Source organism: Rousettus aegyptiacus, unplaced genomic scaffold (assembly GCF_014176215.1).
Source record: "Rousettus aegyptiacus isolate mRouAeg1 unplaced genomic scaffold, mRouAeg1.p scaffold_m13_p_16, whole genome shotgun sequence".
NCBI classification, from domain to species: Eukaryota; Metazoa; Chordata; class Mammalia; order Chiroptera; family Pteropodidae; genus Rousettus; species Rousettus aegyptiacus.
Window position 1 is genome coordinate 43,187,766 of NW_023416291.1, and position 15,170 is coordinate 43,202,935.

Sequence of the window (15,170 nt, forward strand, 5' to 3'; positions counted from 1 at the left end):
AGTCACGTTCCTAAATCCCAAGATTTCTTCGTTTATTTATTTTTAAATTCTTTATGATTTTCTGATTGTATTTATCGTCTCTCTTCCTACATGGGTTACTGATTTTGAAGTTTCTTACTTGTTCCTGATCCCGTGGTCCTGGTCTCTCTGCAGCAGAAGCTGTCAACGTTCTAGTGCCCTGGCTAACAACTACATGTTCCACGCGCTTGGAAGCTCGTCATGGCCGCTGGTACGTTATGGTCCATGAGAAATGAGTAGGTGTGTGTACCTTCTGAGCATGTGACTCTGGAGAGAAGGATTGCTCACACCCTCCCTCCACCTCCTATGCTTCTCTTTTCGTGGGCAGAAGTTGCAGCCATGGAGCTTCATTTCCATCTTAGGCCACACAAGGAAGCCACAGGCTGAGACGGAGCTAGGAGGAGCCTGAGTTACCAGCCCTGCCGATCGGTCGTGTCAGCCCGGGCACGCTTATGCTTGGCCCCTTTGTGAGAGAAAAACAACTTCTGTTTTATTTGAATCCTTATATTTTGGCATTTGTTGGCGCAGCCAAACCTGTATTCTATTACACAATCCCAAGCTGTCCACAGTGGCCTGGGTGTGCTTGGGTCTGGGGACTAGTCTCATAGTTACCAGATCTTGTGGATGGTGCATCCATGATGCTTAAACAGCTATGGTTGGTGGGTGACTTTGGAGCTGTCAGAATATTTTAGGAAAATGGGGCGGGACCAAGGATTATTTTAGCTTAGAAATTGTCATTATGTGTTATGATTTTAATTGATGTGTATAGGTTTATAGACACATTTTGAATCAACATAAACTCAACATAAATATATAAAAATATATTTTTCTGTTGACCATTTTTTTTTTTAGTAATGTTACAGGGTCTCAAAAAAGCAGTGTCTCAGAGATTTCTTCTTGAGAGGTGTTTGATCTGCAGCAGCTTGGTCGAATGTCAAGAGCTCAAGACCAGAAGCCTGAAGGTATGAATGAATATAATTCTTGTTTTTCCTCTAAGTATTTGAGCAACGCTTGAAGTAAAATAAAGGAATTAGACATAATCTGTAATATCTCTTTCCTATAGGAATTTCTGTGATCTTGTGACTCGGAGTCTGAATGCCAAAACCAGGATAGAGGTCTCCCTTAGCCACTCACTAAGTTTGCGTCAACTTGTTAACTCCCTGAGCCTTAGTATCTTCCTTTGAAATGCAGATGAGAAAGCTTGGCCAGGGCGATTTCATCAGGAAGCTGTCAGGGCCAAGCCAACCAGCAGATGCGGAAGTGCTGCATGCGGCAATGCTGTACATGAATGGACATCGTGATTCCTCCTCCTTTCAGTTTTGGCTTCATCTTAATTTATTCTTCATTTTTGCTTTTATTGTGGGACGAGGATCGGCTTTTCTTATCCCTGAGCGCTCCATTCCCTGGCGCCCATCTCTGCACCACGCCTTCTAGCACACATGTACCTCTTTTTCTAGTCACCACAGAAGAGATTTTGCTAGCAGATCCCTAAACCTAGTGTGAAGTTGAGATGTGGAAACAGGAAAATGGTAGAGGGAGGCTTGACCTGGAAGAAAAGGGCGGGGTCGGGTGTCACAGAGGCTGCGCCGCCCAACAGGAAGGGGAGCTGTGAGGAAGAGGGAGTGGCAGGAGCACGGCTTGCCTGGGGCCCTGGATGATGCTGTGGATCGCACGCGACTGGGGGTCCCTGGATGACGCTGTGGATCGCACGTGACTGGGGGTCCCTGGATGACGCTGTGGATCGCACGCGACTGGGGCCCTGGGTGACGCTGTGGATCGCACGCGACTGGGGTCCTGGGTGACGCTGTGGATCGCACGCGACTGGGGTCCTGGGTGACGCTGTGGATCGCACGCGACTGGGGTCCTGGGTGACGCTGTGGATCGCACGCGACTGGGGTCCTGGATGATGCTGTGGATCGCAGGCAACTGGGGCCCTGGGTGACGCTGTGGATCGCACGCGACTGGGGTCCTGGATGATGCTGTGGATCGCAGGCAACTGGGGCCCTGGATGATGCTGTGGATCGCACGTGACTGGAGCCCTGGGTGACGCTGTGGATCGCACGCGACTGGGGTCCTGGATGATGCTGTGGATCGCAGGCAACTGGGGCCCTGGGTGATGCTGTGGATCGCACGTGACTGGGGTCCTGGATGATGCTGTGGATCGCAGGCAACTGGGGCCCTGGATGATGCTGTGGATCATACGCGAAAGCCTTTGAAGTATCCGTGGGTTGTGAGGGACTTGGGATGTAGAAGAAGCGGGTTAGAAAGAAGTTGCTGTGGCTTATGATTTAGATCCCCTTTCACATTCTTTAAGAGACATAAAAATGTTTGCGATTCCTTTTTAATTACTATTTTGTGACAGGATTTGCCTCTTTACAGAGGTGTTCCTGCAGAGACAGTGTAATATGGCAAGTCATTTATCACATCATGACGAAGTGAGAACTATTCAGTGTTTTGATTTCTGTAACTAGGTAGAACTAGGTAGACCACCTGCAAAGGGAAGCCATGTGGTGCTTGGGCACGGGTGGTCAGGAGGGCAGAGCCCTTGGTCCTTCTTGCTTGGGTCCCTGTGCTGCCTAGATGCCACACCCGAGAACCAACCACCCATGCTCTGAGTCTGGGCCAGTGTGTGACAATGAGCTGAGGGTCTGTTGCCAACAGCCAGTGTTTCCAAGGCTGCACATTGAGCAGCGTGGTGGAGGCCTTACAAGCTAAATGGTATCTGGATGCTGTTTCCATGAGAATCAGTGAAACTCAGAAATCAAAGGATGCAAGGAGTGGCAGCTGGTGGAGTGATCACCCAAAGTCCCAACCCCCATCGTATTGCTGTGCTATGGTGACAGAGATGCGGGTGGTGTCCAATGACTTCGACGAAGAGGGTGCTGCGGAGTGAATGATGATGACGTTCCAGTGTAGTCAGGTGACGTTAGATCTCTGTCAGTTATCAGAACAGGAGGCCACTTCTTAAGCCGATTCTCTGGTCTATGTACCATGGATGCCCGACTCTGAACCTCAAGGGCAGTACTGGGGTGTCTTCCATCCTGGGAAACGTGGCTTCTTTAGGGTGAGTGCCCTCCCTATCTCATTGCTTTATTATAGTCATCCTCCAATCCCAGATTTTGATGGGAATCATGGCCAGCAGCTAACTGAAGCCAACGGCAGAAACGCTGTCTGTAACCATCTGTAGCATTTTTGAAGGGTGGGCGGGTAGGAGGTTTGATATGGTCTGGAATCGTTCTGACAAACCCCTTGCAGCCTTTCACCTTGCCGTCCTCCTCCATATCCTCCCACACCAGATGTCAGCGACACTAGAAAGGTCTTTGGAGGTGGTCCTCAGTCTAGTCTGTCCAGGGCCCGGAACAAATGCATGTTCTAACTGACAATATAGCATAAAAATGGTAGGAACGGGGATTTTGGAACCAACCTGCTTGACCTCAGATCCCAACTCTGCCACTTACTAGCTGTATGATCTTGAGCAAGTTACTTAATCTCTCTGGGCCTGTAAAATCGGACTGAGGAGGGTATTAAACCCTTATTCGTTGTGAAGATTGAACAAGGTAATACTTGTGAAAATAGAAGAGGCTGGTACATACGTAGGTTTGAGAAATTACCATTGGTATAAACAACTGTAGAACAATTTTCAAAACAAGATCCTGGGGCAATCCCCATCAGAGTCACAGTAGGGCCAGGGGTGGTGGGGAGCTGTTAAGCGTGAAGATGCTTGGGCTGTGCCCCAGACTGGGAAACCAGAATCTCTAGGGAGAGGGCCAAGCATGGGCACCATCGATAAGCACTGCAGACGACTCTGAAAGAAGGTGAAGAACCGCTGTGCTTGGCAGGATTCTACAGATGCCCCCTGCCTCAACACACACGAGATTGCTGTTCCATGCTTATTCGAACACTAGTCTAGGTGTTGCTGAAGAGGGGTTTTGCAGATGGAATTAAAGTCAGTTGACCTTAAAATATGGAGCTTATCCCGGAGGACCTGATCTGTCATAGGAGCACTTTAAAAGACAGAAGACTTCATTCAGAGAGATTTGGCAGAAGGTGTTACTCTAACCATTGCTGGTTTAAAGTTGAGGGGCCATGTGAGAAGGAGTGAAGGCAGCCTTAAGAAACAGGGAGAAGCCCTTGGATTCTCTTAGGGACCTTAGTCCTATAACCACAAGGAACCGGGTTCTGTCAATAGAGAGGGCTTGGAAGCAATTTCTTCTACCAGAGGTTCTAGAAAAGAATGTAGCCCTGGACTAAATGCAGAGAAAATCTAAATTTGGGTCAATTTGTAATGCAGCATGAGACTAACTAATAGAGTGGGAAGGGCAGTGAACTTGGAATGATCTTACTAGATGTATATCTAGTAAGATGAATCTCCTTTCTTTATCTGTAAAATAGTGACAACAAATAATACATACTTCACAGAAACGTGGTGAGAATTAAATGAAAAAAGATGTGCAAAAAATTCTTTTGCAGTGTAAAGCATTCTTTTTACAAAACAGAAATTCCTGAATTTTTATTACCAACATGTTCTCTCCACTTGAGCTTATTCAAAACACCATTACCAAGCTTCTTTGTAAACCAAGGAGGTCCCAACCATCCTTTGTGGTCCTAAGGCTGAATTGATTATTGATATGTACCACTTTCATACTGCCTGGGGCCATGACCTTGGGCCTTTTCTGCCCAGAGGCTGTTGGTCCCTGCAAAGTTGTTGTTGTGCCTTCAGATGGGCTCATCCTTGTTTTGGGGGGGCATTCTCTCATATCTCAGAGCTCCCGAAGCAGATGCTCCTGCAGCTCGGGTGGGTGTAAATGAGCCAGATGGATGGCTTTTTTTTCTCAGTTGTTGTATCACTACCACAAGCACCCCCAAATCCTCCTTTATGGAAAGTGTGGGTGTCCTCTTGGGTGGGAGGACACCCTAGGGACATGCAGGAACCAAAGTGGGGTCTCTGTGATCAAATTAGTGAGCTCTTTATTAGTGGCATATTAAGGTAAAGTCCAAAGCCGATGGGATTTTATCAGAGAAATGATTTTAGAAGTTGCCATCTAAAGGGGACAGGACATGAGACCCAGAAGAAAGGGATTTTAGGGTAAACATTTATAAGAGGCCAAGCTTGGAGGCCGCGCTCTGCACTTCTCCGAAGTAGATTGTGAGCGGCGGCCTTCCCAGAAATGATGGAAGGTTCTATCGCATTTCTGTTGTCTGTGGGCCATGTAAAACTTCCTCCTCCTCTCCACGTGAAATCTAAGTGAAGCCCGCGTGATTTTTTTCTAATGCCGTGTTTTGGAAGATATGGTCAACTACCCCACACGGACTCGAGTGGGTTATAATGAAAGAACCAACGCCCAGCATGGTGAAGCAGAGGTCCAGTGCAGTTCTTGAGCACTCGCTACGGGTCAAGTGCGGAGACATCGGGTGATATTTCGGTTCGCCATGGAGGGCTGGGATTGGATCCCAGCCCACCCACTTCGTATGGGACCACATTGTCTGCTTTAAAGACGAAATAAAATATGGGCAAAGGAACTTACCATTTTCTCATTTCCTCAATAACTTCCAGAAATCCTGATGCTAGGGGACTTGTGGCGGGGGGGGGGCGGGGGGGGCGGCGTCAAACCCCAGGGAGCTCAGGCCAACTCTCTTGCCAGTGTCATTAATCTTAGAGTGGGGCTCAGGCTGGAGAGCCGGGCTTGCCTGCTGAGCGACATTGTCAGGGTGGTGTGGGAAAAACATTTCTCTTCTTAATATTGTCTAATGGGGAAACAAATAGCTGCACCTTTCCACCCTGCAATAGAGAAATCTGTGTCCAGAATTTTCAAACAGCAGCTTAAGAAACAAATAACCTTTGTCCCACTAATTTTTCATTTTCATAACTCGATAATAGGGCCTTTCCAGCTGGGCCACTGGATTATAAGGAGGCATGTCAGAGAGATCTTGAAGCTTAATAAATACAAAAAAAATTAGACTCCCAAACCTGCTGATCTGAACAATCACCACTGCCTACCCCCATCCCCTTTTTGGGCATATTTCTGAGCCATTAGAGAAACTAATTACTTTCTCTTTCATTTGCCCAATAAAGGGTCAGACTTGAATGCGTAAGCAGTGAATGGCTCGCCTCTCTGACTTTAAGTCCTCAGCATAGGCAGTAATTCCCTCTTGTGGCGATGAGGCTTTCTTGCCTCCACCTCTTGCTAAAGACGTATAGTATTTTATAGAAACGTCAGGGAGGGATCTGCCTTTCTCATAATCATATGACTTGGAGAAAAATTAATACTACATGTCTGGAAATGAAAGGGAGGAAGCAGTATTGGGGCCCTCTGTGGCACCGTTGGGAGTGGCTGACAGAGCGGTTCGGTGACTAGAGGGAACAGATGGCAGGCGGGGCCAATGAGAAGGCGGCGACCGATCAGAGACACCTTGGTAGGAGAGGGGGGGGAGGCCAGGCCAGCCTTTTAGATGCCTCGAAGCAATAAGAGGTATCCCCTTGTGTGGTTGATGGAAATCGTTGTCATGACCAAGAGCAACACCACATGATCAGTGGAGGGACGCAGGGAGACCAGCTGGCCAGGAGGACGGTGCCTGAGGGCAGCAGAGGTACAGATGGCGGAGGGACCCAGAGCAGCGCTCCGCCTGTAGGGAGACCTGGGGCACCTGTTGTTCATGTGTGGTGAGGCTGGGGGTGGGTTAGCACACACTTCTGTCTGTCCGTTTGTAAAGTATGTACGGTCACTCAGTAGGAGGATTAAATAAAACACATTAGTAGTTATCCCAGTGCCTGGTACATAGGAGGTTGTCAACAAATAATAGATAGATTTATTATTAAGGTAAATTCCAGTTATCGAAAGAAGCCTTGAATTCCAGAGTCAAGCAATCAGAGGCTGCCACCACCGTGGACCTCAGCCATGGCTCTCATGAAGATGGGAAGTGAATCAGATTCAAACCAGATGATCAGAGAGTTCCTGAGTGCAGGCCCTCATGACTCCAGCCATCCTTTAAGTTCTTATGGCTTGGGATGTTGAGGCCAGGGTGGGGTAGAGGCCCGGAGAGGCCGCCTGAGGTCATGAAGGGCCCCAGTCTTGGAAACGGGAATTCTAACATTAGCCCTTCTTCCAACCTAGTAGGAGACCTTGGGAAAGTCATTTGTTCTCTGAAGACCCTGACTTTTTCATCTATAAAAACTAGGACAAAGGAAACTGACCTATCTACCCCCTTAATCTCTTCCAGCTGTGGATGTTGAGAATTTCAGGTGTGAAAGAAAAGTCCCTAGAAGTCGCATCTTGTTGCCTCCTGCTAAGACCCGCGGTCTGTCCCTACGGGCTCCCATCTGACCCAGCACACTGGGTGTGAGGGCTCCTTCCTGGATGCGACATCTCTCACTCTGCCAGCTCCAAATGTCTGCTCAGGGCCCCTGGCTGTCCCCGACGTCCATGCTTTAGTGCTCTGGGGATAGAGAGAGATCTGATGCCTCCAGTCAATTTTTAATCATAGATGGCAGATGTTGAAGCCTTGGATTTATGAGCTCTTTTCATCTTAACCAACCCGCTGCTGGCTCTCTGTGCCTCTCTCTCACCTGACCCGTGTGATTTATGCATCCACTGCCTGGCACAGGAAGCCAGAACTGCTGGGCTGCAGACTTTCCGGTTGCCTCGCTCCTTCTCAGACGCATCCCAGTTCTCTTGTGCTGTGATAATAAACTCATTTGCTAGAAGAGGTCTCGTCCGGGAAACTCCCATGCTGCCCTCTTTGCTCCCTCCTCGCCCCACGCCCCCCAACCCAGAGTCCCCTGCAGCTCCCAGTGGCTTGGGTGAAACCAGACTCCGCCCCTCTTGCCTGGGCCTCTGGAGAATTGTGGTTTCCTTTAATGAAGCTTGCACAGATGGATTTGGACAAGAGTCAAGGATGAGTGAATTTTAAGGGTCTCTGTGGGAGAACTGCTTCTGATTTCCTTCTCCTCCTGGACTTCAGAGCACAAGGCCTATATTCCTCCCTCCCGCAGCTGGGATGCAGCAAATTCAAATGGGGTCTTAGAGAGAGACCCCAGTTTCCCGGAAAAGAATTTTACATTTATTTTAATGTATCACGATGTCCCTCTGTAGCCAGCACTAACCCCAACCTGCTGAGAAAGAAGTCTGCGTCTCTAGGCAAAGAAAAAGGTGCTGATACCCCTTTGCTGATTTATGTTCCTAACATGGGGGTAGCTGGCTAGGTTAGGAAAAGGGTCTGCCTCTTAGAGCAATGATTCCAGCAGCTGGGTTTCTCTCTGAACCCCATTTGGTCATAGGGCCGTCAAGGTAGAGGGCAGAGTGCAATATACCTTAACCCTCGGTTGTGGTGCTAGGTGCTTTGCATCGCTAGTGGAAAACAGTTTCCATAGGGACAGGCAGGTAATATAAATGAATGAACTGGCCTTCAGTACAGGTGACACAATCAGGAATGATGGGGTCCGAGGAGAGCTGGGGATAATAAGTCCTGTATATAGCAAGTAGTTACATGTGTACAATATGCAATGTTTATCTAAGAGGGGATGAAAATGTATATATACACACACACACAGATATAAATATATTTATGCATATGCATATAATATGTATATATATATATATATATATGCCCTTATATTTTCCGAAATAAAAGAAATAACTGTAAAGTTAGAAGATTCGTCAGTAAGGAATAGGGAGAAGAGGATAGGGTTAGGGCCAAGACCACTTAGAAAAAGAAATTGTTTGCCAGATTTGACTTTGAAGCCATGTAAATATTTTACATGTTATAAAACAAAATTAAATTTTAAAAGCATCCCCCTCCCCACTCAAAAAAATAAGGTAGTTACTTAGCTTTAATTGGTCAAACTTTTGGGGGACATATAAATGTAAGATTACCAGATCTTTCAAATTTTCCAGAGAATACAGAAATATAGATTTTTAAAAGGAGAAATATTTTATTTATAAGGTATTAGCCAATAATTAAAAAATAGAAAACATGCCATATTCTTCAGGCTAAGCAAAACATCTGCTAGCCAGATTTGACCCAGCAATTTCTAGTTTTCAGCCTTTGCTTTATATGCTTGATCGCATTTATTACTTTCAACAACCCTAGGAGGTGAATTTTATTAAGGCCATTTTATTGTGAAAGAAACTGAAGGTCAGGAAGGTGGACACTCTGCCTGTGGTCGCACAGCTAGTGAGCGGTGGAGGAGGGGCTCAGAAATAGGCTTTCTCAGGGCCTCCGCCAGGGAGGAGCCCCTTTTTAAGTCTACAGTGGCTCCTGCTGGCACACCAGCTTACGCAGAACAAGGCAAGCATGAACGTTTCCCGCCTCCCTTCCTCCCGCACACGCTTCGGGGCTTTCTAGGACTTTATGTGAATCTTCTTTGGAATTTGCCAGGTTTGACCCCCAAGGACTTGAGAACTCCAAGAGCATCTGCAGAAAAATGTACTCGTTTCTGAGTCGTTGTGTTTGCTGTAGCTCATCAAATGTGGCTTTTTACATCCCAAATAATGTTAATGTTCTTTTCTCTTTACCTTTTCGTTTTGAACTGAGATACGATCCCTGGCTTTTATACAAAGGGAATACAGTCAAATTTCCATAGTGTCCAAGTTGATAAATACATACTAGATTTTCTTTGTTACCAAGTAGATTTGGAGCCGGAAGGGGGTTGGGAAGTTGGCATTTATTGAGTCATTGTGATCCTGTGAAATGGGAATCACTGGCCTCATTTTACAGATGAGAAAATTGAGTTCGGAAAGTTTAAGTTACTTGCTCAAGGTCACACAATGCCCAAGCAAACTGAATTTAGAGCCAGGAAGCCTCAGGCAAGATCCGACTCTCAATTCAATATATTTTCCACTGCATCATGTTGCCTCCGAATATTACAGTAAATTTGTCTCTGTTAGTAATGTTAACAAAATGGCTGAGAAATTCTTTTGAATTGTGCTGTTTTACTTTGCCAGGAAAAAGAAAGTAAAATCTGCTCTGGATTAACAATACAATACGGGCTTTGTATACATAGAACCAAAAGCAGAAAGCCAGCCTCCTTTTAACTCTCCTTAAAATTCATACATTTATTATTCTCTCAAAAAATTGTCAATAATACAGTGAGTTAGAACAAAAAAATATACTGTATTGTATCACAAAAGTGTACGAGTTTACCGTTGTATAATTCCATATATTCTTTGTGCTCTTATCGTCTGTATTTTATGACTATATATGCTATAAATCCATGATTCTTTGCTATTGTTTTCTTCCTTTAAAAAAATATATATAGTCTATGGTATATTTGCATGTCAGCTTAGAATTTTACCCAGTGAATACGTTCTTCATATTTTTACATATGGAACATAATATATATGCAATATACGAATATGTATTTATATCTAAAACACACATAAATGCATTCATATAATTATATAGATATATAATTACATTATTTACGAATACATATATGTAATATATAAATATATGCATTATGCATTAATATGTAAGTACTTGCAATGCATCAAATAATTAATCGAATTAAATTATATTTTAAATTTATAACATTATTTATTATGTAATATGCTAATGCATGTAAATGAATGATTACATATAATATAGTACTATATATAAATATATAAATACTGAAGGATATATTCATTGGGTAGAATTCAGAGCTGACCCTTTTTTTCCCCCCAGCTCTTTAAATATTGCATCTCATTGTCATTATTTCTAGAAAAAAGTCAGCAATCATTTTCAACATTGTTCCCCAGGAAGTAGTGTGTCTTTTTCTTTAGCTGCTTTTTAAATATGATTTTTGTCTTTGTGTTAGGCTGTTTGGTTACAATGTGCCTAGGTATGTTTTTTTTTTCCTTAAAAAAAAAAATTTTTTTTTTTTTGGTCATTATCCTGCTTGGGGTTTGCTGACTTTGGATCCGAGGGTTGATATCTTTCAACAGTTTATTAGCCACCGTTCTTCAAGTAGTTTTACTACCCTACTCTTTCCTTCTCTCTTCTTGGACTCTAATGATTTGTGTATTAAAATACTGGCTATCGTACAATGGGTCTAGGATGCTCGGCTGGTTTTTATTCACCCATTTTCATCTTTCTGTTTCAGTTTTAACACTTTCTCCTGTGTCTTTAGGATCACTGACCCCTTCCTCTTCTGCTAATCTACATGATAAATTTCTTATTTTTGATATCATACTTTATATTTCTAACATTTGCACTTGGTTCTTTGACATTTTACCGTAATTATTTTAATGTTGCTGTCTGATAATATCGACATTTAGGCCATCTCTGGTACTGCTTCTACTGACTATTTCCTGTCTTAACTTTGGATTGCATTTTTTTTTTTTGCCTTTTTGTGTTCTTATAATGCACAAAAAAACCCACTAAGTACCGAAGTAAATACTATTTGCTTCCAGAAAGATTTCCTCTTGTTTTTTTATTCTACTACCAGAGTGGAGTAGAATAGGAGGCTAAGTCAATCTGATGTGGATTAACCTAAATTGAATGGATCTGGGCTTTGTTACCCCTTCAGTTTCACTCAGTTAACTATCAGATTTAAATACTTTGAAGAAAGAAGAGACATTTTCATCAGGAACTGAGATCTCACAACCGATGCGGTTCTAGACATTTGACTCTGATTCACAGCTGAGCCGGTAGCTTTCAGGTACCTACGAGAGCTCTTTCTGTTTCACAGCAAAGCAGACAGGTTTTGGGTCGTTAGTGAGTTCTCTCTGCTGGCCATCCTACTTGCTGCTTTCTGCACTGTGGGAGTTCACTTCCAGTCCTGGGTGCCATTCTCCGGGCTCTGGAGGCCTTGGGAAGGCCTAGAATACCTTTGGAGTTTTCTCTTGTTAGTTCATTTTTATTTCTTTGTGCCTCCAGCTCTCTGATGGTTTTTGGAACTATAATTTATTTTCTTTTAGTTATTAAGGTGGAAGCAATGACCTCATAACTCTTTTTCAGCAGGACTATTGTGTGTTTTGTTATTACTGCTGTTGGCGGTGGTGGCAGCAGTGTGTGTGTGTGTGTGTGTGTGTGTGTGTGTGTGTGTGTGTGTGTTTGCGTGTGTCATCTATGAAAGCAAGATTTACGTCTAATTAGCTTGCTCTATGCAGTGTCTAGATCCATGACATATATTTTTCATTACTGTCCCCGATAATTTCATCCTTGTAGGTTATGCTCTCTGGTCACAGCTCTCATGACTCCACTGTTTTGCAAATAGCTTTTGACACCCTTCATGCATCTCCCACCTCCTTGTCACTCATTTTCAATTTTGGCAGTTAAATTAGGTGTGGTCAAATAGGAGTGATCTTTTCTTTTTCATTAATCTCTTAGGACACACACACACACACGCGCATGTGCACACTCGCACACACACACTCACTGGGAAGACAGAAAAATCTGCTCCTGGAATATGGCTTCAGAGTCAGATTTTTTAGTGCCATTCCCACTGACATGTAAAGTAGCTCCTGTATCATGTCAACAAAGTGTCTCATCAGAGAATTTCTGACACATGTGGAGTCAGGAAAAAAGTAATTCAGAAGCTGAAAAAAAACCTGAACAAGGGAAATCTGATTTTTCCTTGAAAATCTCTTAAGGCCTGGAGGACCTGTCCTAGCATTGCATTCAGTCTGTATTCCAAGGAAATGGCCATAAGAGGACAGCCAGAGATGAATACTGATAGCTCTTCGGGAAGGGCCTTGAGCCAGGAAGGTCAGCTGTGGGAAGAGGGGAGACAAATGCGTAGTTCATGGCGAGAGTCTGGAAATAGGTGAGGGGTAGGAGAGGTGCATCTGGTATGGTTGTGCCAACAGTGACCTCCTGGCTCAGAACTGATGGCTCTGATTATTTCACATTAAAAGGCACTATTTTCTCTTAAACATTAACATTCCACATTTGGATTAAATACCTTCATTTTGATTTGATTCAATTCAATTCAGTCCAACTGATATATTATGCATATATTAGGTAACTACTATAAGTCTGATGCTGTGTTAGTCACTGTGATGATTACAGAAAAAGGAAGGTTCTGTTCTCAAGGAGATTCTGAGGATAGTCTTACTGTCGAAATAAGAGCTATTCAATATTCAACTAAAATTAGAGAACGAAATAGGAGAACTGGGCTGAAAGTCAGATTAGGGTTTTAATTCCAGATCAGCAATTTACTGATCAGGCCATTTAATTTCTCTGTACTTTACTTTCTTCCTCTGTAAATGAGGGATTGTAATAGATCAGTGGTTCTCAAACTTATTGCATTTAATATACCTTTTTATAACAAATAATTTGTAATGCCTCATTTGCCAAATCAAAATGAAATTTGCAGATATTATAACATATTTATATACATAATAAAAATCAGTATAATGTCCTAACTATAATATAATGGAGAAATAAAAGATAAGTGTTTTAAAATAAGTAATATCTACTTCAAAATGTAAATTTTCAGATACAGTAGACAATGAAGTTCTCAGATAGTCGCATCTGCTTATAATGAATATGTTTGGATTTCAGAGAAGTGAGATCAGATGCTGTTTTAGACAAGAAATACATTAAATGAAAGAGCAGAGGTATGTGCATATATATTCTGGAAGTAAAACACATGTAAAGGTTACTAGTAACAGATCAAAATTATTTGTATTAAAAAAAAAAGAAGAAAATAGCTTTAACTGAATCAAGGACAACCTACCAGTTCAAAGTATTGGCTGGAAAAATAGAGAAAATGAGGAAGCATGATATTTCTTACAAATGAGCTGATCCTTATTTATAAAATGTCATGTCAAAATAATGCCTGACATTGTGACATGGGATTGGGTCGTGATGAAGCATCCTGGAAAGGAGATCTCCTGTGTGAAATCCCACCCCAAGAAAAGGCCCACATCCAGTCTCTGTGCGTCCGGAGGGACGCGCAAGATTTGTGCAGGGTACGAGGCAGTTCTCTGCTGTGTGGGGCTGTCCCCAGCAGGCCAAGCTTCCCCCATCCCCACTCTATTTTCACAATATGCTACTACTACTGCTCTCTAGTTATGAGGTCAAAAAACACCCCCATCCCTTTTCAAAATACCCCCCAGTTAAGCAGTCCTTATCATGTTCAAAAATTTGTCTGCTGTTCTAATAATTCAGAGTCAAACGAGTAAGATAGTCATGTTGGGGAAGATCAGTGAGAACAGAATCGTCTTCTCGATGGGAGAAGTAGGGTTCAATTGGTCTAGAAGGGTGAGTAGTTTGGCCAGCAAGGGTGGTTCATTCCAACACTCCACTGTGCTGATACACAGAATAATCAGGATTGCAGCGAGAGCACTAGAGCACTTACGTGTTAATAATTTGACAGTGCCTGCACCTGCCTCTCTAATATGTGGGTCCTACATGACTCCTATGTGTTGATTTTAACAGATCCCAAATGAAAAGGGACTCTATGCACTTTAAAGGAAATGCACTTCATTCATTAACATAGACTTTTCATGAATTCAAATTAAGTTTAAAATAGCAATGGTTCTGAATTACAGAGTTTCCAACTTAGCCAAGGACAGATTTTTAAAAACAGTCACATGGGATGAGGCGAAGGGCAGGGATTCCCTTAACAGTATTAGAGTCATCCCAGAGATTCTGGGGGCCTGAGCTCTTACCGATTTGTGAAGTGTTCATGAGAGCTTCTACCCTGTGAAAACAAGGCTCCCTTCGAACTAATTGACACTTCCTTGAATGTCCCCATGGATGACGCTGAGGTTTAAGCTTCTAAGAATAGCCTGGCAAATTTTTTGTTATGGGGGGGTTTTGACGGACAGCTCTTAAGTCTAAAGAAATATGTCATCACATGCAAGTGCGTTAATAGCTGAGGGAGGAACAGAATCAGGCACACCTGAGACATGCCTCCTGGTTGGCATTTCAGAACTGCAGGCACCACGGAAAGCAATATAAAGCTTCAGAAAGAAGCATTGCCTGCCCTGGCAGTGAGGCCGGTCCTCGAGAAAAGAATGAAAACCAGCCACAGTTCATAACCACACCACTTTGCACCTCTTGCCGAGACATCCCGGGCGGCATCCGGAGCCCTTCTCTCCTGGCAGTGTGACAGATCAGGGTAGAAACAATGTCAGGCAAATCCGGGTTATGTATCCCTTTCCGCAGCTGGCTCTTTGAACCCGCTTAGCACTGTGGGATTTCTGGGGAAACAGGGAGACCCA